The following is a 20,887-nucleotide window of genomic DNA, read 5'->3' on the forward strand; positions in this document are numbered from 1 at the left end:
CGGGACCGGGACCGGGACCGGGACCGGGACCCCGACGCCGCACACGCCGCCGGCCGGCTCCCTCTGGCCTCGGCCTCTTCCCACCCGCTCGGCTCCCGCTCCGGTGACACCCCAGCCCTTCCCTCGGCGCCCCGCCCCCGCCGCCCCAGCCGCCGGGTAGAGTCGTCCTGTCAGGTGGAACGGATTCCACGGCGGTGCCGGGAGGCCCAAACGGGTCCCAAAGCGACCAGCCCCGCCCACCGAGGAAAGGCACCTGGTCAGGCTTTTCCAGACACCGCCCGCTTCTCCAAGGACAGGGCGGACTGGGTTAGAGAGGAGCGTCTCGGGCACCTCACCCAAGACGGGATGGCTTCTGCCTTTGCTGGCGTCTCTGCCGCTGCAGGTCATCTTCTAAAACCTGGTACCCGCTTGCTTGTCCTTGAGAGGCTCATTCACAATCAACACTCCTTTCCCGACCTAAGTTTGTCCCTGTCAGTTTGTCTCGCTTTTCCTTCCAGAAGCCCCCTTCCCGGGGTGGGGGGGAGGGGGGGAGGTGGTGGTGGTGGGGGGGGGGTAGGGGGGTGGGTGGGTCTGAGTTTCAAGCTCCACCTGACTAGGATCCCATTCTGCTTTCGCCTTCGGGCGGTCCTGCCTCGCTTGGAAACGCTGCTACGTTGCTCCTGGTGGATGAGCTTGCGTTCGTTTTGAGTTTGAGAACGCTGGATGCAAAGACGAGGAGTCTTGATGGCTGAGGCTTTTGGTGTCCCCTCACTCGGGGGCCTCCCTCTCTTCCCGCCTCCCCCCGCCTCCCCACCCACCCCCTCACACCCGACCCCTACCACCCCAGGGCCCCGGCCGGGCCCCGCCCCTCCAGGCCGCATCTGTCAGAGGGAGTTGAAAAGCCTCCTGACAGGACACGTCCTCCCTCAGCAGCCAGCCCTTCCTGGCTCCCTGGCTTCAGCTTTCCGTTCGCGTGGCTCGGGCAGCCTTTCGCATCTTCTTTGCACCTGCCTGTGTTTGCAACAGAGGACCGTGGCCAAGGGATCCAGGAAACCGGGAGGAGAGCTGGCTTCCGGGGAGGCGAATGGGAAGGACAGGGAGGCAGAGAGGGAGCCTTGCCTCAGAGAACGGACTTTGAACCCCCGAAGGGAAAAGTCCTCCAGATAAATCACGTCTTCCCCACCGAATCCAAGAGCCATACTCGCTCGCTGTGGAAAAATGGGGACATCCCGGTCAAAGCAGGACGAGAGAGGACCCAAAGCTCCCTCCTCTCCCCGTTCAGCCATCGTCGTCCTGGGAGGGAGTCTCTTCGCGGTTCGCTTCTCCTGCCGGCCCCGTTTCCCCTCCTGCCAACCCAGCGCCTCTATCGCCTGCTCCTCGCTTCCTCGGGCTGCGGGCTGCGGGCTGCGGGATGGGGGAGGGGGGGGGTGCGGTGCGCGTCGCTCCCTGCCAGCTCGTGCCCGGGGTGGTTCTGACGGGTCCCCGGATCTGATCTCCGAGGAGCACCTTCTGCGGGGAGAAGCGGGACTGCGTCCCTGTCAGTTTCCCGGAGCGCGGGACCGGAGCCTTGCCCCGAAACGCAGGCTCGGGAGACCGAAGTCCTGAGCTGAAACCCAAGGGGCGCCGTCTCCCGCGAGTGACGTGCCCTCCCTGAGCTGCGCTTTCCTCCTCTGGTGCGAGGGGGTCCTGGCGTTCGTGCCTCCTTGCGGGGGCGAGTGCTGGTGAGAACGCAAGCGGGAAATACGGAGCAGACCGCTCAGCACGGAGCGCGGCCTCGGTGGGGGCCCGGGCCTCGGCCGCCGTCCTTCCCCACGAGCCTACTTCTTGCCGCCGAGGCTCATCCAGCACCCAGGGATCGATCGCCTGGCTGCTTCCGGCCAGACACTCTCCTAGGTGCTGGCCACCCAGCAGCCGAGAACGCGGGTGCCAATCTCGGCCTCCGGGGCGTTCGCCTCCTCGCCTCTGGGGCCGCAAGACCAGCGGTGTGCCTACGCATGCCGGCCAGAGGTGGCAGAACCTGACGAGGACACGTGCCGTGGAAAATGGAGAGCTTGGCGCCCCGGAGGGCCTCGTCGGACGTCTGTGGATGGCCGTCGCTCTCTTTGCCGAAGCCCGCCCCCTGCCCATCTTCTCTCCGTCCCAGGGTCCCCTTTCCAGTGGGACGCAAGAAGGCCCACAGGGCCCAAACGCTGGAGACGGGCAGCGCACACAGCGCGCCCTGGGTCCCGGGGGGTGCGGCGGGAAAGCCTTGCGGCACAGAACCCTGAAGCCCAGAGGTCTCGAGACAGGGAGAGCCGGGACGTCGGCAGGCACCGACGGGCCTTCGGACGCGACTCTTCCTCCCCGTCATCACACCGTGCTGCTCCTCCCTCCGTCCTGGGCGCGAGCGCGCTCTTGGGAAGACGGAGGCGCCTTCGTCGGTGACCTAGCGGGCGGGAGATCCCGGGCAACGTCCCCAGCGGCACTTGAGCAGAACGGGGACGCTGCGGTCGGTCGTCGGGGAGGGGCTTCTACATGTCTGGTAGATGGAGCTGCTTTCTCGTGCCAAGTTCTCTGGGCCCTGACTTTTCTGCCTGCTCCTTCTATCAACTCAGTAAGGTCGGGGGTGCCCGGCAGAAAGAGGAAAAGAGCCAGAGCGAAGAAGCGGAGAGAAAGGAACACACAAACCCGGACGCACACACACACACAGGCACACAGACACACAGGCGCGCGCGCGCGCGCGCACACACACACACACACACACACACACGCCTACACACCCACTCGCACAACCCGCACAAGCACACGCACACGCAAGCGCAGACAGAGCGCGCCAGCGAGCTCCGGTGCCTGCCTGTGGTTCCTGGGCGATGGCGGGGCAGCGATGCCGGGAGCCCGGGACTCCTGAGAGCCTGTCTGCGCGGCCTAGGGCCCCAGGGGTGATCGCCAGCCCCGGGGCCCCTGCCTCCTGGCCCGGGCCCAGCTCCAGCACCACCGCCCTCCTGGGGGGGAAGCGAGCTCTTGGGCAGAGCCTCTCTGGGTCAGGGTGGGTGTCTGTCTAGGTCCGTGTCTTGGATCCTCTCCGTGTCGCCGTTTCTCTGTTTCTCCGTGTCTCTGTCTCTGTCTCTGTCTCTGGGTCTCTGGGCTGGCGCCAGCAGGAGCTGTCCAGGGTCCCCGCGAGGGGCGGGTTGGGGGCGGGGTGCCGGTCTCCTGGGCGGCGCTGGCGGGGGGGAAGTGTGGCCGCCCCGCCTCCCCGCTCCCTCAGGGGCAGCGCGGCGGGCTTCCGCTGACGCCCTCTGGTCGCGCCGGTGGCTCCGCCTGGGTTTGGGCAAGTCGGGGCCCGGCCGGCGCCGCAGAGGTCAGGGCTCCCGCTGGGAGGCCCCTCGGGCCGGAGGGGACTCAGAGGAGCACGGGCCCGGCGGCCCGACGCCCCGACGCCTCGGGCCAAGTGCCCCGCGCCACCCCCCTCCCAGCAGCCGCATCTCCTGCGACCCATCGCCGGATCCGAGCGGCCAGGGCGGCCTGGAGTGTTCCCGGGCCGCGAGGGGAGAGCGCCCAGCCAGGCGCCCCGCCCCCATCCCCGCCCCCACCGCCGCCCCCACCACCCCTCGTTTCCCACCGCCGCCCGCCCCGCCCCGCCTCCTCGCACCCCGGGCTGCTCCAGGCCTCCGCGCCCTGGGAGGGCAGCAGGGCGGGGCAGCGCAGGGTTTGGCTGGCCCGCTGGCCGCGCCCGAGGCGGCCGCGGCGGGAGGCAGCAGCGGGAGGAAGGCGGCAGGCCGGGCGCGGGCGCAGGGGGCGCCGGCGGCGGGTGCGCGTCACAGAGGCCTGGGCGCGCGCGAGCCGCGGGCCGGGCGACGCGGCGCGGCTTCTTAGGGGCGCCGGCGGCAGGCGCCAGCGTCTACGGCCATACCACCCTGAACGCGCCCGATCTCGTCTGATCTCGGAAGCTAAGCAGGGTCGGGCCTGGTTAGTACTTGGATGGGAGACCGCCTGGGAATACCGGGTGCTGTAGGCTTTTGCCTCCCTCGCCTTTTGCCGCCGGCCGGGCGCGGCTCCCTCCGCGCTCCTGCCGCCCCTCCTCCGTCCTGCGGCCTCCGGCCTCCGTCCTCCGCGGACGCCCCCCACCCCTCCAGCCAGCCCGACCCCCCCCACCCTCCCCCTCCCCTCCCGCCCCCCTCCGCACCGCGGGCCCGCCGGCGCCGCCCATGGGCAGGGCCCAACCCCTCCCCGCCACAGCCCAACCCTTCCAGCTCGCGGCCCCACCCGAACCCAGGGCCAATCGGGGCCAGCCCGGCGGGACCGGGACCGGGACCGGGACCGGGACCGGGACCGGGACCCCGACGCCGCACACGCCGCCGGCCGGCTCCCTCTGGCCTCGGCCTCTTCCCACCCGCTCGGCTCCCGCTCCGGTGACACCCCAGCCCTTCCCTCGGCGCCCCGCCCCCGCCGCCCCAGCCGCCGGGTAGAGTCGTCCTGTCAGGTGGAACGGATTCCACGGCGGTGCCGGGAGGCCCAAACGGGTCCCAAAGCGACCAGCCCCGCCCACCGAGGAAAGGCACCTGGTCAGGCTTTTCCAGACACCGCCCGCTTCTCCAAGGACAGGGCGGACTGGGTTAGAGAGGAGCGTCTCGGGCACCTCACCCAAGACGGGATGGCTTCTGCCTTTGCTGGCGTCTCTGCCGCTGCAGGTCATCTTCTAAAACCTGGTACCCGCTTGCTTGTCCTTGAGAGGCTCATTCACAATCAACACTCCTTTCCCGACCTAAGTTTGTCCCTGTCAGTTTGTCTCGCTTTTCCTTCCAGAAGCCCCCTTCCCGGGGTGGGGGGGAGGGGGGGAGGTGGTGGTGGTGGGGGGGGGGTAGGGGGGTGGGTGGGTCTGAGTTTCAAGCTCCACCTGACTAGGATCCCATTCTGCTTTCGCCTTCGGGCGGTCCTGCCTCGCTTGGAAACGCTGCTACGTTGCTCCTGGTGGATGAGCTTGCGTTCGTTTTGAGTTTGAGAACGCTGGATGCAAAGACGAGGAGTCTTGATGGCTGAGGCTTTTGGTGTCCCCTCACTCGGGGGCCTCCCTCTCTTCCCGCCTCCCCCCGCCTCCCCACCCACCCCCTCACACCCGACCCCTACCACCCCAGGGCCCCGGCCGGGCCCCGCCCCTCCAGGCCGCATCTGTCAGAGGGAGTTGAAAAGCCTCCTGACAGGACACGTCCTCCCTCAGCAGCCAGCCCTTCCTGGCTCCCTGGCTTCAGCTTTCCGTTCGCGTGGCTCGGGCAGCCTTTCGCATCTTCTTTGCACCTGCCTGTGTTTGCAACAGAGGACCGTGGCCAAGGGATCCAGGAAACCGGGAGGAGAGCTGGCTTCCGGGGAGGCGAATGGGAAGGACAGGGAGGCAGAGAGGGAGCCTTGCCTCAGAGAACGGACTTTGAACCCCCGAAGGGAAAAGTCCTCCAGATAAATCACGTCTTCCCCACCGAATCCAAGAGCCATACTCGCTCGCTGTGGAAAAATGGGGACATCCCGGTCAAAGCAGGACGAGAGAGGACCCAAAGCTCCCTCCTCTCCCCGTTCAGCCATCGTCGTCCTGGGAGGGAGTCTCTTCGCGGTTCGCTTCTCCTGCCGGCCCCGTTTCCCCTCCTGCCAACCCAGCGCCTCTATCGCCTGCTCCTCGCTTCCTCGGGCTGCGGGCTGCGGGCTGCGGGATGGGGGAGGGGGGGGTGCGGTGCGCGTCGCTCCCTGCCAGCTCGTGCCCGGGGTGGTTCTGACGGGTCCCCGGATCTGATCTCCGAGGAGCACCTTCTGCGGGGAGAAGCGGGACTGCGTCCCTGTCAGTTTCCCGGAGCGCGGGACCGGAGCCTTGCCCCGAAACGCAGGCTCGGGAGACCGAAGTCCTGAGCTGAAACCCAAGGGGCGCCGTCTCCCGCGAGTGACGTGCCCTCCCTGAGCTGCGCTTTCCTCCTCTGGTGCGAGGGGGTCCTGGCGTTCGTGCCTCCTTGCGGGGGCGAGTGCTGGTGAGAACGCAAGCGGGAAATACGGAGCAGACCGCTCAGCACGGAGCGCGGCCTCGGTGGGGGCCCGGGCCTCGGCCGCCGTCCTTCCCCACGAGCCTACTTCTTGCCGCCGAGGCTCATCCAGCACCCAGGGATCGATCGCCTGGCTGCTTCCGGCCAGACACTCTCCTAGGTGCTGGCCACCCAGCAGCCGAGAACGCGGGTGCCAATCTCGGCCTCCGGGGCGTTCGCCTCCTCGCCTCTGGGGCCGCAAGACCAGCGGTGTGCCTACGCATGCCGGCCAGAGGTGGCAGAACCTGACGAGGACACGTGCCGTGGAAAATGGAGAGCTTGGCGCCCCGGAGGGCCTCGTCGGACGTCTGTGGATGGCCGTCGCTCTCTTTGCCGAAGCCCGCCCCCTGCCCATCTTCTCTCCGTCCCAGGGTCCCCTTTCCAGTGGGACGCAAGAAGGCCCACAGGGCCCAAACGCTGGAGACGGGCAGCGCACACAGCGCGCCCTGGGTCCCGGGGGGTGCGGCGGGAAAGCCTTGCGGCACAGAACCCTGAAGCCCAGAGGTCTCGAGACAGGGAGAGCCGGGACGTCGGCAGGCACCGACGGGCCTTCGGACGCGACTCTTCCTCCCCGTCATCACACCGTGCTGCTCCTCCCTCCGTCCTGGGCGCGAGCGCGCTCTTGGGAAGACGGAGGCGCCTTCGTCGGTGACCTAGCGGGCGGGAGATCCCGGGCAACGTCCCCAGCGGCACTTGAGCAGAACGGGGACGCTGCGGTCGGTCGTCGGGGAGGGGCTTCTACATGTCTGGTAGATGGAGCTGCTTTCTCGTGCCAAGTTCTCTGGGCCCTGACTTTTCTGCCTGCTCCTTCTATCAACTCAGTAAGGTCGGGGGTGCCCGGCAGAAAGAGGAAAAGAGCCAGAGCGAAGAAGCGGAGAGAAAGGAACACACAAACCCGGACGCACACACACACACAGGCACACAGACACACAGGCGCGCGCGCGCGCGCGCACACACACACACACACACACACACACACGCCTACACACCCACTCGCACAACCCGCACAAGCACACGCACACGCAAGCGCAGACAGAGCGCGCCAGCGAGCTCCGGTGCCTGCCTGTGGTTCCTGGGCGATGGCGGGGCAGCGATGCCGGGAGCCCGGGACTCCTGAGAGCCTGTCTGCGCGGCCTAGGGCCCCAGGGGTGATCGCCAGCCCCGGGGCCCCTGCCTCCTGGCCCGGGCCCAGCTCCAGCACCACCGCCCTCCTGGGGGGGAAGCGAGCTCTTGGGCAGAGCCTCTCTGGGTCAGGGTGGGTGTCTGTCTAGGTCCGTGTCTTGGATCCTCTCCGTGTCGCCGTTTCTCTGTTTCTCCGTGTCTCTGTCTCTGTCTCTGTCTCTGGGTCTCTGGGCTGGCGCCAGCAGGAGCTGTCCAGGGTCCCCGCGAGGGGCGGGTTGGGGGCGGGGTGCCGGTCTCCTGGGCGGCGCTGGCGGGGGGGAAGTGTGGCCGCCCCGCCTCCCCGCTCCCTCAGGGGCAGCGCGGCGGGCTTCCGCTGACGCCCTCTGGTCGCGCCGGTGGCTCCGCCTGGGTTTGGGCAAGTCGGGGCCCGGCCGGCGCCGCAGAGGTCAGGGCTCCCGCTGGGAGGCCCCTCGGGCCGGAGGGGACTCAGAGGAGCACGGGCCCGGCGGCCCGACGCCCCGACGCCTCGGGCCAAGTGCCCCGCGCCACCCCCCTCCCAGCAGCCGCATCTCCTGCGACCCATCGCCGGATCCGAGCGGCCAGGGCGGCCTGGAGTGTTCCCGGGCCGCGAGGGGAGAGCGCCCAGCCAGGCGCCCCGCCCCCATCCCCGCCCCCACCGCCGCCCCCACCACCCCTCGTTTCCCACCGCCGCCCGCCCCGCCCCGCCTCCTCGCACCCCGGGCTGCTCCAGGCCTCCGCGCCCTGGGAGGGCAGCAGGGCGGGGCAGCGCAGGGTTTGGCTGGCCCGCTGGCCGCGCCCGAGGCGGCCGCGGCGGGAGGCAGCAGCGGGAGGAAGGCGGCAGGCCGGGCGCGGGCGCAGGGGGCGCCGGCGGCGGGTGCGCGTCACAGAGGCCTGGGCGCGCGCGAGCCGCGGGCCGGGCGACGCGGCGCGGCTTCTTAGGGGCGCCGGCGGCAGGCGCCAGCGTCTACGGCCATACCACCCTGAACGCGCCCGATCTCGTCTGATCTCGGAAGCTAAGCAGGGTCGGGCCTGGTTAGTACTTGGATGGGAGACCGCCTGGGAATACCGGGTGCTGTAGGCTTTTGCCTCCCTCGCCTTTTGCCGCCGGCCGGGCGCGGCTCCCTCCGCGCTCCTGCCGCCCCTCCTCCGTCCTGCGGCCTCCGGCCTCCGTCCTCCGCGGACGCCCCCCACCCCTCCAGCCAGCCCGACCCCCCCCACCCTCCCCCTCCCCTCCCGCCCCCCTCCGCACCGCGGGCCCGCCGGCGCCGCCCATGGGCAGGGCCCAACCCCTCCCCGCCACAGCCCAACCCTTCCAGCTCGCGGCCCCACCCGAACCCAGGGCCAATCGGGGCCAGCCCGGCGGGACCGGGACCGGGACCGGGACCGGGACCCCGACGCCGCACACGCCGCCGGCCGGCTCCCTCTGGCCTCGGCCTCTTCCCACCCGCTCGGCTCCCGCTCCGGTGACACCCCAGCCCTTCCCTCGGCGCCCCGCCCCCGCCGCCCCAGCCGCCGGGTAGAGTCGTCCTGTCAGGTGGAACGGATTCCACGGCGGTGCCGGGAGGCCCAAACGGGTCCCAAAGCGACCAGCCCCGCCCACCGAGGAAAGGCACCTGGTCAGGCTTTTCCAGACACCGCCCGCTTCTCCAAGGACAGGGCGGACTGGGTTAGAGAGGAGCGTCTCGGGCACCTCACCCAAGACGGGATGGCTTCTGCCTTTGCTGGCGTCTCTGCCGCTGCAGGTCATCTTCTAAAACCTGGTACCCGCTTGCTTGTCCTTGAGAGGCTCATTCACAATCAACACTCCTTTCCCGACCTAAGTTTGTCCCTGTCAGTTTGTCTCGCTTTTCCTTCCAGAAGCCCCCTTCCCGGGGTGGGGGGGAGGGGGGGAGGTGGTGGTGGTGGGGGGGGGTAGGGGGGTGGGTGGGTCTGAGTTTCAAGCTCCACCTGACTAGGATCCCATTCTGCTTTCGCCTTCGGGCGGTCCTGCCTCGCTTGGAAACGCTGCTACGTTGCTCCTGGTGGATGAGCTTGCGTTCGTTTTGAGTTTGAGAACGCTGGATGCAAAGACGAGGAGTCTTGATGGCTGAGGCTTTTGGTGTCCCCTCACTCGGGGGCCTCCCTCTCTTCCCGCCTCCCCCCGCCTCCCCACCCACCCCCTCACACCCGACCCCTACCACCCCAGGGCCCCGGCCGGGCCCCGCCCCTCCAGGCCGCATCTGTCAGAGGGAGTTGAAAAGCCTCCTGACAGGACACGTCCTCCCTCAGCAGCCAGCCCTTCCTGGCTCCCTGGCTTCAGCTTTCCGTTCGCGTGGCTCGGGCAGCCTTTCGCATCTTCTTTGCACCTGCCTGTGTTTGCAACAGAGGACCGTGGCCAAGGGATCCAGGAAACCGGGAGGAGAGCTGGCTTCCGGGGAGGCGAATGGGAAGGACAGGGAGGCAGAGAGGGAGCCTTGCCTCAGAGAACGGACTTTGAACCCCCGAAGGGAAAAGTCCTCCAGATAAATCACGTCTTCCCCACCGAATCCAAGAGCCATACTCGCTCGCTGTGGAAAAATGGGGACATCCCGGTCAAAGCAGGACGAGAGAGGACCCAAAGCTCCCTCCTCTCCCCGTTCAGCCATCGTCGTCCTGGGAGGGAGTCTCTTCGCGGTTCGCTTCTCCTGCCGGCCCCGTTTCCCCTCCTGCCAACCCAGCGCCTCTATCGCCTGCTCCTCGCTTCCTCGGGCTGCGGGCTGCGGGCTGCGGGATGGGGGAGGGGGGGGGTGCGGTGCGCGTCGCTCCCTGCCAGCTCGTGCCCGGGGTGGTTCTGACGGGTCCCCGGATCTGATCTCCGAGGAGCACCTTCTGCGGGGAGAAGCGGGACTGCGTCCCTGTCAGTTTCCCGGAGCGCGGGACCGGAGCCTTGCCCCGAAACGCAGGCTCGGGAGACCGAAGTCCTGAGCTGAAACCCAAGGGGCGCCGTCTCCCGCGAGTGACGTGCCCTCCCTGAGCTGCGCTTTCCTCCTCTGGTGCGAGGGGGTCCTGGCGTTCGTGCCTCCTTGCGGGGGCGAGTGCTGGTGAGAACGCAAGCGGGAAATACGGAGCAGACCGCTCAGCACGGAGCGCGGCCTCGGTGGGGGCCCGGGCCTCGGCCGCCGTCCTTCCCCACGAGCCTACTTCTTGCCGCCGAGGCTCATCCAGCACCCAGGGATCGATCGCCTGGCTGCTTCCGGCCAGACACTCTCCTAGGTGCTGGCCACCCAGCAGCCGAGAACGCGGGTGCCAATCTCGGCCTCCGGGGCGTTCGCCTCCTCGCCTCTGGGGCCGCAAGACCAGCGGTGTGCCTACGCATGCCGGCCAGAGGTGGCAGAACCTGACGAGGACACGTGCCGTGGAAAATGGAGAGCTTGGCGCCCCGGAGGGCCTCGTCGGACGTCTGTGGATGGCCGTCGCTCTCTTTGCCGAAGCCCGCCCCCTGCCCATCTTCTCTCCGTCCCAGGGTCCCCTTTCCAGTGGGACGCAAGAAGGCCCACAGGGCCCAAACGCTGGAGACGGGCAGCGCACACAGCGCGCCCTGGGTCCCGGGGGGTGCGGCGGGAAAGCCTTGCGGCACAGAACCCTGAAGCCCAGAGGTCTCGAGACAGGGAGAGCCGGGACGTCGGCAGGCACCGACGGGCCTTCGGACGCGACTCTTCCTCCCCGTCATCACACCGTGCTGCTCCTCCCTCCGTCCTGGGCGCGAGCGCGCTCTTGGGAAGACGGAGGCGCCTTCGTCGGTGACCTAGCGGGCGGGAGATCCCGGGCAACGTCCCCAGCGGCACTTGAGCAGAACGGGGACGCTGCGGTCGGTCGTCGGGGAGGGGCTTCTACATGTCTGGTAGATGGAGCTGCTTTCTCGTGCCAAGTTCTCTGGGCCCTGACTTTTCTGCCTGCTCCTTCTATCAACTCAGTAAGGTCGGGGGTGCCCGGCAGAAAGAGGAAAAGAGCCAGAGCGAAGAAGCGGAGAGAAAGGAACACACAAACCCGGACGCACACACACACACAGGCACACAGACACACAGGCGCGCGCGCGCGCGCGCACACACACACACACACACACACACACACGCCTACACACCCACTCGCACAACCCGCACAAGCACACGCACACGCAAGCGCAGACAGAGCGCGCCAGCGAGCTCCGGTGCCTGCCTGTGGTTCCTGGGCGATGGCGGGGCAGCGATGCCGGGAGCCCGGGACTCCTGAGAGCCTGTCTGCGCGGCCTAGGGCCCCAGGGGTGATCGCCAGCCCCGGGGCCCCTGCCTCCTGGCCCGGGCCCAGCTCCAGCACCACCGCCCTCCTGGGGGGGAAGCGAGCTCTTGGGCAGAGCCTCTCTGGGTCAGGGTGGGTGTCTGTCTAGGTCCGTGTCTTGGATCCTCTCCGTGTCGCCGTTTCTCTGTTTCTCCGTGTCTCTGTCTCTGTCTCTGTCTCTGGGTCTCTGGGCTGGCGCCAGCAGGAGCTGTCCAGGGTCCCCGCGAGGGGCGGGTTGGGGGCGGGGTGCCGGTCTCCTGGGCGGCGCTGGCGGGGGGGAAGTGTGGCCGCCCCGCCTCCCCGCTCCCTCAGGGGCAGCGCGGCGGGCTTCCGCTGACGCCCTCTGGTCGCGCCGGTGGCTCCGCCTGGGTTTGGGCAAGTCGGGGCCCGGCCGGCGCCGCAGAGGTCAGGGCTCCCGCTGGGAGGCCCCTCGGGCCGGAGGGGACTCAGAGGAGCACGGGCCCGGCGGCCCGACGCCCCGACGCCTCGGGCCAAGTGCCCCGCGCCACCCCCCTCCCAGCAGCCGCATCTCCTGCGACCCATCGCCGGATCCGAGCGGCCAGGGCGGCCTGGAGTGTTCCCGGGCCGCGAGGGGAGAGCGCCCAGCCAGGCGCCCCGCCCCCATCCCCGCCCCCACCGCCGCCCCCACCACCCCTCGTTTCCCACCGCCGCCCGCCCCGCCCCGCCTCCTCGCACCCCGGGCTGCTCCAGGCCTCCGCGCCCTGGGAGGGCAGCAGGGCGGGGCAGCGCAGGGTTTGGCTGGCCCGCTGGCCGCGCCCGAGGCGGCCGCGGCGGGAGGCAGCAGCGGGAGGAAGGCGGCAGGCCGGGCGCGGGCGCAGGGGGCGCCGGCGGCGGGTGCGCGTCACAGAGGCCTGGGCGCGCGCGAGCCGCGGGCCGGGCGACGCGGCGCGGCTTCTTAGGGGCGCCGGCGGCAGGCGCCAGCGTCTACGGCCATACCACCCTGAACGCGCCCGATCTCGTCTGATCTCGGAAGCTAAGCAGGGTCGGGCCTGGTTAGTACTTGGATGGGAGACCGCCTGGGAATACCGGGTGCTGTAGGCTTTTGCCTCCCTCGCCTTTTGCCGCCGGCCGGGCGCGGCTCCCTCCGCGCTCCTGCCGCCCCTCCTCCGTCCTGCGGCCTCCGGCCTCCGTCCTCCGCGGACGCCCCCCACCCCTCCAGCCAGCCCGACCCCCCCCACCCTCCCCCTCCCCTCCCGCCCCCCTCCGCACCGCGGGCCCGCCGGCGCCGCCCATGGGCAGGGCCCAACCCCTCCCCGCCACAGCCCAACCCTTCCAGCTCGCGGCCCCACCCGAACCCAGGGCCAATCGGGGCCAGCCCGGCGGGACCGGGACCGGGACCGGGACCGGGACCCCGACGCCGCACACGCCGCCGGCCGGCTCCCTCTGGCCTCGGCCTCTTCCCACCCGCTCGGCTCCCGCTCCGGTGACACCCCAGCCCTTCCCTCGGCGCCCCGCCCCCGCCGCCCCAGCCGCCGGGTAGAGTCGTCCTGTCAGGTGGAACGGATTCCACGGCGGTGCCGGGAGGCCCAAACGGGTCCCAAAGCGACCAGCCCCGCCCACCGAGGAAAGGCACCTGGTCAGGCTTTTCCAGACACCGCCCGCTTCTCCAAGGACAGGGCGGACTGGGTTAGAGAGGAGCGTCTCGGGCACCTCACCCAAGACGGGATGGCTTCTGCCTTTGCTGGCGTCTCTGCCGCTGCAGGTCATCTTCTAAAACCTGGTACCCGCTTGCTTGTCCTTGAGAGGCTCATTCACAATCAACACTCCTTTCCCGACCTAAGTTTGTCCCTGTCAGTTTGTCTCGCTTTTCCTTCCAGAAGCCCCCTTCCCGGGGTGGGGGGGAGGGGGGGAGGTGGTGGTGGTGGGGGGGGGGTAGGGGGGTGGGTGGGTCTGAGTTTCAAGCTCCACCTGACTAGGATCCCATTCTGCTTTCGCCTTCGGGCGGTCCTGCCTCGCTTGGAAACGCTGCTACGTTGCTCCTGGTGGATGAGCTTGCGTTCGTTTTGAGTTTGAGAACGCTGGATGCAAAGACGAGGAGTCTTGATGGCTGAGGCTTTTGGTGTCCCCTCACTCGGGGGCCTCCCTCTCTTCCCGCCTCCCCCCGCCTCCCCACCCACCCCCTCACACCCGACCCCTACCACCCCAGGGCCCCGGCCGGGCCCCGCCCCTCCAGGCCGCATCTGTCAGAGGGAGTTGAAAAGCCTCCTGACAGGACACGTCCTCCCTCAGCAGCCAGCCCTTCCTGGCTCCCTGGCTTCAGCTTTCCGTTCGCGTGGCTCGGGCAGCCTTTCGCATCTTCTTTGCACCTGCCTGTGTTTGCAACAGAGGACCGTGGCCAAGGGATCCAGGAAACCGGGAGGAGAGCTGGCTTCCGGGGAGGCGAATGGGAAGGACAGGGAGGCAGAGAGGGAGCCTTGCCTCAGAGAACGGACTTTGAACCCCCGAAGGGAAAAGTCCTCCAGATAAATCACGTCTTCCCCACCGAATCCAAGAGCCATACTCGCTCGCTGTGGAAAAATGGGGACATCCCGGTCAAAGCAGGACGAGAGAGGACCCAAAGCTCCCTCCTCTCCCCGTTCAGCCATCGTCGTCCTGGGAGGGAGTCTCTTCGCGGTTCGCTTCTCCTGCCGGCCCCGTTTCCCCTCCTGCCAACCCAGCGCCTCTATCGCCTGCTCCTCGCTTCCTCGGGCTGCGGGCTGCGGGCTGCGGGATGGGGGAGGGGGGGGTGCGGTGCGCGTCGCTCCCTGCCAGCTCGTGCCCGGGGTGGTTCTGACGGGTCCCCGGATCTGATCTCCGAGGAGCACCTTCTGCGGGGAGAAGCGGGACTGCGTCCCTGTCAGTTTCCCGGAGCGCGGGACCGGAGCCTTGCCCCGAAACGCAGGCTCGGGAGACCGAAGTCCTGAGCTGAAACCCAAGGGGCGCCGTCTCCCGCGAGTGACGTGCCCTCCCTGAGCTGCGCTTTCCTCCTCTGGTGCGAGGGGGTCCTGGCGTTCGTGCCTCCTTGCGGGGGCGAGTGCTGGTGAGAACGCAAGCGGGAAATACGGAGCAGACCGCTCAGCATGGAGCGCGGCCTCGGTGGGGGCCCGGGCCTCGGCCGCCGTCCTTCCCCACGAGCCTACTTCTTGCCGCCGAGGCTCATCCAGCACCCAGGGATCGATCGCCTGGCTGCTTCCGGCCAGACACTCTCCTAGGTGCTGGCCACCCAGCAGCCGAGAACGCGGGTGCCAATCTCGGCCTCCGGGGCGTTCGCCTCCTCGCCTCTGGGGCCGCAAGACCAGCGGTGTGCCTACGCATGCCGGCCAGAGGTGGCAGAACCTGACGAGGACACGTGCCGTGGAAAATGGAGAGCTTGGCGCCCCGGAGGGCCTCGTCGGACGTCTGTGGATGGCCGTCGCTCTCTTTGCCGAAGCCCGCCCCCTGCCCATCTTCTCTCCGTCCCAGGGTCCCCTTTCCAGTGGGACGCAAGAAGGCCCACAGGGCCCAAACGCTGGAGACGGGCAGCGCACACAGCGCGCCCTGGGTCCCGGGGGGTGCGGCGGGAAAGCCTTGCGGCACAGAACCCTGAAGCCCAGAGGTCTCGAGACAGGGAGAGCCGGGACGTCGGCAGGCACCGACGGGCCTTCGGACGCGACTCTTCCTCCCCGTCATCACACCGTGCTGCTCCTCCCTCCGTCCTGGGCGCGAGCGCGCTCTTGGGAAGACGGAGGCGCCTTCGTCGGTGACCTAGCGGGCGGGAGATCCCGGGCAACGTCCCCAGCGGCACTTGAGCAGAACGGGGACGCTGCGGTCGGTCGTCGGGGAGGGGCTTCTACATGTCTGGTAGATGGAGCTGCTTTCTCGTGCCAAGTTCTCTGGGCCCTGACTTTTCTGCCTGCTCCTTCTATCAACTCAGTAAGGTCGGGGGTGCCCGGCAGAAAGAGGAAAAGAGCCAGAGCGAAGAAGCGGAGAGAAAGGAACACACAAACCCGGACGCACACACACACACAGGCACACAGACACACAGGCGCGCGCGCGCGCGCGCACACACACACACACACACACACACACGCCTACACACCCACTCGCACAACCCGCACAAGCACACGCACACGCAAGCGCAGACAGAGCGCGCCAGCGAGCTCCGGTGCCTGCCTGTGGTTCCTGGGCGATGGCGGGGCAGCGATGCCGGGAGCCCGGGACTCCTGAGAGCCTGTCTGCGCGGCCTAGGGCCCCAGGGGTGATCGCCAGCCCCGGGGCCCCTGCCTCCTGGCCCGGGCCCAGCTCCAGCACCACCGCCCTCCTGGGGGGGAAGCGAGCTCTTGGGCAGAGCCTCTCTGGGTCAGGGTGGGTGTCTGTCTAGGTCCGTGTCTTGGATCCTCTCCGTGTCGCCGTTTCTCTGTTTCTCCGTGTCTCTGTCTCTGTCTCTGTCTCTGGGTCTCTGGGCTGGCGCCAGCAGGAGCTGTCCAGGGTCCCCGCGAGGGGCGGGTTGGGGGCGGGGTGCCGGTCTCCTGGGCGGCGCTGGCGGGGGGGAAGTGTGGCCGCCCCGCCTCCCCGCTCCCTCAGGGGCAGCGCGGCGGGCTTCCGCTGACGCCCTCTGGTCGCGCCGGTGGCTCCGCCTGGGTTTGGGCAAGTCGGGGCCCGGCCGGCGCCGCAGAGGTCAGGGCTCCCGCTGGGAGGCCCCTCGGGCCGGAGGGGACTCAGAGGAGCACGGGCCCGGCGGCCCGACGCCCCGACGCCTCGGGCCAAGTGCCCCGCGCCACCCCCCTCCCAGCAGCCGCATCTCCTGCGACCCATCGCCGGATCCGAGCGGCCAGGGCGGCCTGGAGTGTTCCCGGGCCGCGAGGGGAGAGCGCCCAGCCAGGCGCCCCGCCCCCATCCCCGCCCCCACCGCCGCCCCCACCACCCCTCGTTTCCCACCGCCGCCCGCCCCGCCCCGCCTCCTCGCACCCCGGGCTGCTCCAGGCCTCCGCGCCCTGGGAGGGCAGCAGGGCGGGGCAGCGCAGGGTTTGGCTGGCCCGCTGGCCGCGCCCGAGGCGGCCGCGGCGGGAGGCAGCAGCGGGAGGAAGGCGGCAGGCCGGGCGCGGGCGCAGGGGGCGCCGGCGGCGGGTGCGCGTCACAGAGGCCTGGGCGCGCGCGAGCCGCGGGCCGGGCGACGCGGCGCGGCTTCTTAGGGGCGCCGGCGGCAGGCGCCAGCGTCTACGGCCATACCACCCTGAACGCGCCCGATCTCGTCTGATCTCGGAAGCTAAGCAGGGTCGGGCCTGGTTAGTACTTGGATGGGAGACCGCCTGGGAATACCGGGTGCTGTAGGCTTTTGCCTCCCTCGCCTTTTGCCGCCGGCCGGGCGCGGCTCCCTCCGCGCTCCTGCCGCCCCTCCTCCGTCCTGCGGCCTCCGGCCTCCGTCCTCCGCGGACGCCCCCCACCCCTCCAGCCAGCCCGACCCCCCCCACCCTCCCCCTCCCCTCCCGCCCCCCTCCGCACCGCGGGCCCGCCGGCGCCGCCCATGGGCAGGGCCCAACCCCTCCCCGCCACAGCCCAACCCTTCCAGCTCGCGGCCCCACCCGAACCCAGGGCCAATCGGGGCCAGCCCGGCGGGACCGGGACCGGGACCGGGACCGGGACCGGGACCGGGACCCCGACGCCGCACACGCCGCCGGCCGGCTCCCTCTGGCCTCGGCCTCTTCCCACCCGCTCGGCTCCCGCTCCGGTGACACCCCAGCCCTTCCCTCGGCGCCCCGCCCCCGCCGCCCCAGCCGCCGGGTAGAGTCGTCCTGTCAGGTGGAACGGATTCCACGGCGGTGCCGGGAGGCCCAAACGGGTCCCAAAGCGACCAGCCCCGCCCACCGAGGAAAGGCACCTGGTCAGGCTTTTCCAGACACCGCCCGCTTCTCCAAGGACAGGGCGGACTGGGTTAGAGAGGAGCGTCTCGGGCACCTCACCCAAGACGGGATGGCTTCTGCCTTTGCTGGCGTCTCTGCCGCTGCAGGTCATCTTCTAAAACCTGGTACCCGCTTGCTTGTCCTTGAGAGGCTCATTCACAATCAACACTCCTTTCCCGACCTAAGTTTGTCCCTGTCAGTTTGTCTCGCTTTTCCTTCCAGAAGCCCCCTTCCCGGGGTGGGGGGGAGGGGGGGAGGTGGTGGTGGTGGGGGGGGGGTAGGGGGGTGGGTGGGTCTGAGTTTCAAGCTCCACCTGACTAGGATCCCATTCTGCTTTCGCCTTCGGGCGGTCCTGCCTCGCTTGGAAACGCTGCTACGTTGCTCCTGGTGGATGAGCTTGCGTTCGTTTTGAGTTTGAGAACGCTGGATGCAAAGACGAGGAGTCTTGATGGCTGAGGCTTTTGGTGTCCCCTCACTCGGGGGCCTCCCTCTCTTCCCGCCTCCCCCCGCCTCCCCACCCACCCCCTCACACCCGACCCCTACCACCCCAGGGCCCCGGCCGGGCCCCGCCCCTCCAGGCCGCATCTGTCAGAGGGAGTTGAAAAGCCTCCTGACAGGACACGTCCTCCCTCAGCAGCCAGCCCTTCCTGGCTCCCTGGCTTCAGCTTTCCGTTCGCGTGGCTCGGGCAGCCTTTCGCATCTTCTTTGCACCTGCCTGTGTTTGCAACAGAGGACCGTGGCCAAGGGATCCAGGAAACCGGGAGGAGAGCTGGCTTCCGGGGAGGCGAATGGGAAGGACAGGGAGGCAGAGAGGGAGCCTTGCCTCAGAGAACGGACTTTGAACCCCCGAAGGGAAAAGTCCTCCAGATAAATCACGTCTTCCCCACCGAATCCAAGAGCCATACTCGCTCGCTGTGGAAAAATGGGGACATCCCGGTCAAAGCAGGACGAGAGAGGACCCAAAGCTCCCTCCTCTCCCCGTTCAGCCATCGTCGTCCTGGGAGGGAGTCTCTTCGCGGTTCGCTTCTCCTGCCGGCCCCGTTTCCCCTCCTGCCAACCCAGCGCCTCTATCGCCTGCTCCTCGCTTCCTCGGGCTGCGGGCTGCGGGCTGCGGGATGGGGGAGGGGGGGGGTGCGGTGCGCGTCGCTCCCTGCCAGCTCGTGCCCGGGGTGGTTCTGACGGGTCCCCGGATCTGATCTCCGAGGAGCACCTTCTGCGGGGAGAAGCGGGACTGCGTCCCTGTCAGTTTCCCGGAGCGCGGGACCGGAGCCTTGCCCCGAAACGCAGGCTCGGGAGACCGAAGTCCTGAGCTGAAACCCAAGGGGCGCCGTCTCCCGCGAGTGACGTGCCCTCCCTGAGCTGCGCTTTCCTCCTCTGGTGCGAGGGGGTCCTGGCGTTCGTGCCTCCTTGCGGGGGCGAGTGCTGGTGAGAACGCAAGCGGGAAATACGGAGCAGACCGCTCAGCACGGAGCGCGGCCTCGGTGGGGGCCCGGGCCTCGGCCGCCGTCCTTCCCCACGAGCCTACTTCTTGCCGCCGAGGCTCATCCAGCACCCAGGGATCGATCGCCTGGCTGCTTCCGGCCAGACACTCTCCTAGGTGCTGGCCACCCAGCAGCCGAGAACGCGGGTGCCAATCTCGGCCTCCGGGGCGTTCGCCTCCTCGCCTCTGGGGCCGCAAGACCAGCGGTGTGCCTACGCATGCCGGCCAGAGGTGGCAGAACCTGACGAGGACACGTGCCGTGGAAAATGGAGAGCTTGGCGCCCCGGAGGGCCTCGTCGGACGTCTGTGGATGGCCGTCGCTCTCTTTGCCGAAGCCCGCCCCCTGCCCATCTTCTCTCCGTCCCAGGGTCCCCTTTCCAGTGGGACGCAAGAAGGCCCACAGGGCCCAAACGCTGGAGACGGGCAGCGCACACAGCGCGCCCTGGGTCCCGGGGGGTGCGGCGGGAAAGCCTTGCGGCACAGAACCCTGAAGCCCAGAGGTCTCGAGACAGGGAGAGCCGGGACGTCGGCAGGCACCGACGGGCCTTCGGACGCGACTCTTCCTCCCCGTCATCACACCGTGCTGCTCCTCCCTCCGTCCTGGGCGCGAGCGCGCTCTTGGGAAGACGGAGGCGCCTTCGTCGGTGACCTAGCGGGCGGGAGATCCCGGGCAACGTCCCCAGCGGCACTTGAGCAGAACGGGGACGCTGCGGTCGGTCGTCGGGGAGGGGCTTCTACATGTCTGGTAGATGGAGCTGCTTTCTCGTGCCAAGTTCTCTGGGCCCTGACTTTTCTGCCTGCTCCTTCTATCAACTCAGTAAGGTCGGGGGTGCCCGGCAGAAAGAGGAAAAGAGCCAGAGCGAAGAAGCGGAGAGAAAGGAACACACAAACCCGGACGCACACACACACACAGGCACACAGACACACAGGCGCGCGCGCGCGCGCGCACACACACACACACACACACACACACGCCTACACACCCACTCGCACAACCCGCACAAGCACACGCACACGCAAGCGCAGACAGAGCGCGCCAGCGAGCTCCGGTGCCTGCCTGTGGTTCCTGGGCGATGGCGGGGCAGCGATGCCGGGAGCCCGGGACTCCTGAGAGCCTGTCTGCGCGGCCTAGGGCCCCAGGGGTGATCGCCAGCCCCGGGGCCCCTGCCTCCTGGCCCGGGCCCAGCTCCAGCACCACCGCCCTCCTGGGGGGGAAGCGAGCTCTTGGGCAGAGCCTCTCTGGGTCAGGGTGGGTGTCTGTCTAGGTCCGTGTCTTGGATCCTCTCCGTGTCGCCGTTTCTCTGTTTCTCCGTGTCTCTGTCTCTGTCTCTGTCTCTGGGTCTCTGGGCTGGCGCCAGCAGGAGCTGTCCAGGGTCCCCGCGAGGGGCGGGTTGGGGGCGGGGTGCCGGTCTCCTGGGCGGCGCTGGCGGGGGGGAAGTGTGGCCGCCCCGCCTCCCCGCTCCCTCAGGGGCAGCGCGGCGGGCTTCCGCTGACGCCCTCTGGTCGCGCCGGTGGCTCCGCCTGGGTTTGGGCAAGTCGGGGCCCGGCCGGCGCCGCAGAGGTCAGGGCTCCCGCTGGGAGGCCCCTCGGGCCGGAGGGGACTCAGAGGAGCACGGGCCCGGCGGCCCGACGCCCCGACGCCTCGGGCCAAGTGCCCCGCGCCACCCCCCTCCCAGCAGCCGCATCTCCTGCGACCCATCGCCGGATCCGAGCGGCCAGGGCGGCCTGGAGTGTTCCCGGGCCGCGAGGGGAGAGCGCCCAGCCAGGCGCCCCGCCCCCATCCCCGCCCCCACCGCCGCCCCCACCACCCCTCGTTTCCCACCGCCGCCCGCCCCGCCCCGCCTCCTCGCACCCCGGGCTGCTCCAGGCCTCCGCGCCCTGGGAGGGCAGCAGGGCGGGGCAGCGCAGGGTTTGGCTGGCCCGCTGGCCGCGCCCGAGGCGGCCGCGGCGGGAGGCAGCAGCGGGAGGAAGGCGGCAGGCCGGGCGCGGGCGCAGGGGGCGCCGGCGGCGGGTGCGCGTCACAGAGGCCTGGGCGCGCGCGAGCCGCGGGCCGGGCGACGCGGCGCGGCTTCTTAGGGGCGCCGGCGGCAGGCGCCAGC

The 20,887-nt window shown here is 69.7% G+C and overlaps 4 non-coding genes across 4 annotated transcripts; all 4 read left to right on the forward strand.

Annotated features, from left to right (window-relative positions):
- The first annotated feature begins 3,854 nt into the window (after nt 1–3,854).
- On the forward strand, nt 3,855–3,973 carry LOC139044021 (5S ribosomal RNA). Its single transcript, XR_011501086.1, has one exon. It is a non-coding gene; the product is annotated as a 5S ribosomal RNA (ribosomal RNA).
- A 4,146-nt stretch (nt 3,974–8,119) lies between these two features.
- LOC139044023 (5S ribosomal RNA) lies at nt 8,120–8,238 on the forward strand. Its single transcript, XR_011501088.1, has one exon. It is a non-coding gene; the product is annotated as a 5S ribosomal RNA (ribosomal RNA).
- A 4,134-nt stretch (nt 8,239–12,372) lies between these two features.
- LOC139044024 (5S ribosomal RNA) lies at nt 12,373–12,491 on the forward strand. Its single transcript, XR_011501089.1, has one exon. It is a non-coding gene; the product is annotated as a 5S ribosomal RNA (ribosomal RNA).
- A 4,132-nt stretch (nt 12,492–16,623) lies between these two features.
- LOC139044025 (5S ribosomal RNA) lies at nt 16,624–16,742 on the forward strand. The gene has a single exon (XR_011501090.1). It is a non-coding gene; the product is annotated as a 5S ribosomal RNA (ribosomal RNA).
- The last annotated feature ends 4,145 nt before the right edge of the window (nt 16,743–20,887 follow it).

The sequence above is a fragment of the Equus asinus genome, unplaced genomic scaffold, assembly GCF_041296235.1.
Source record: "Equus asinus isolate D_3611 breed Donkey unplaced genomic scaffold, EquAss-T2T_v2 contig_52, whole genome shotgun sequence".
Classification (NCBI taxonomy): Eukaryota; Metazoa; Chordata; class Mammalia; order Perissodactyla; family Equidae; genus Equus; species Equus asinus.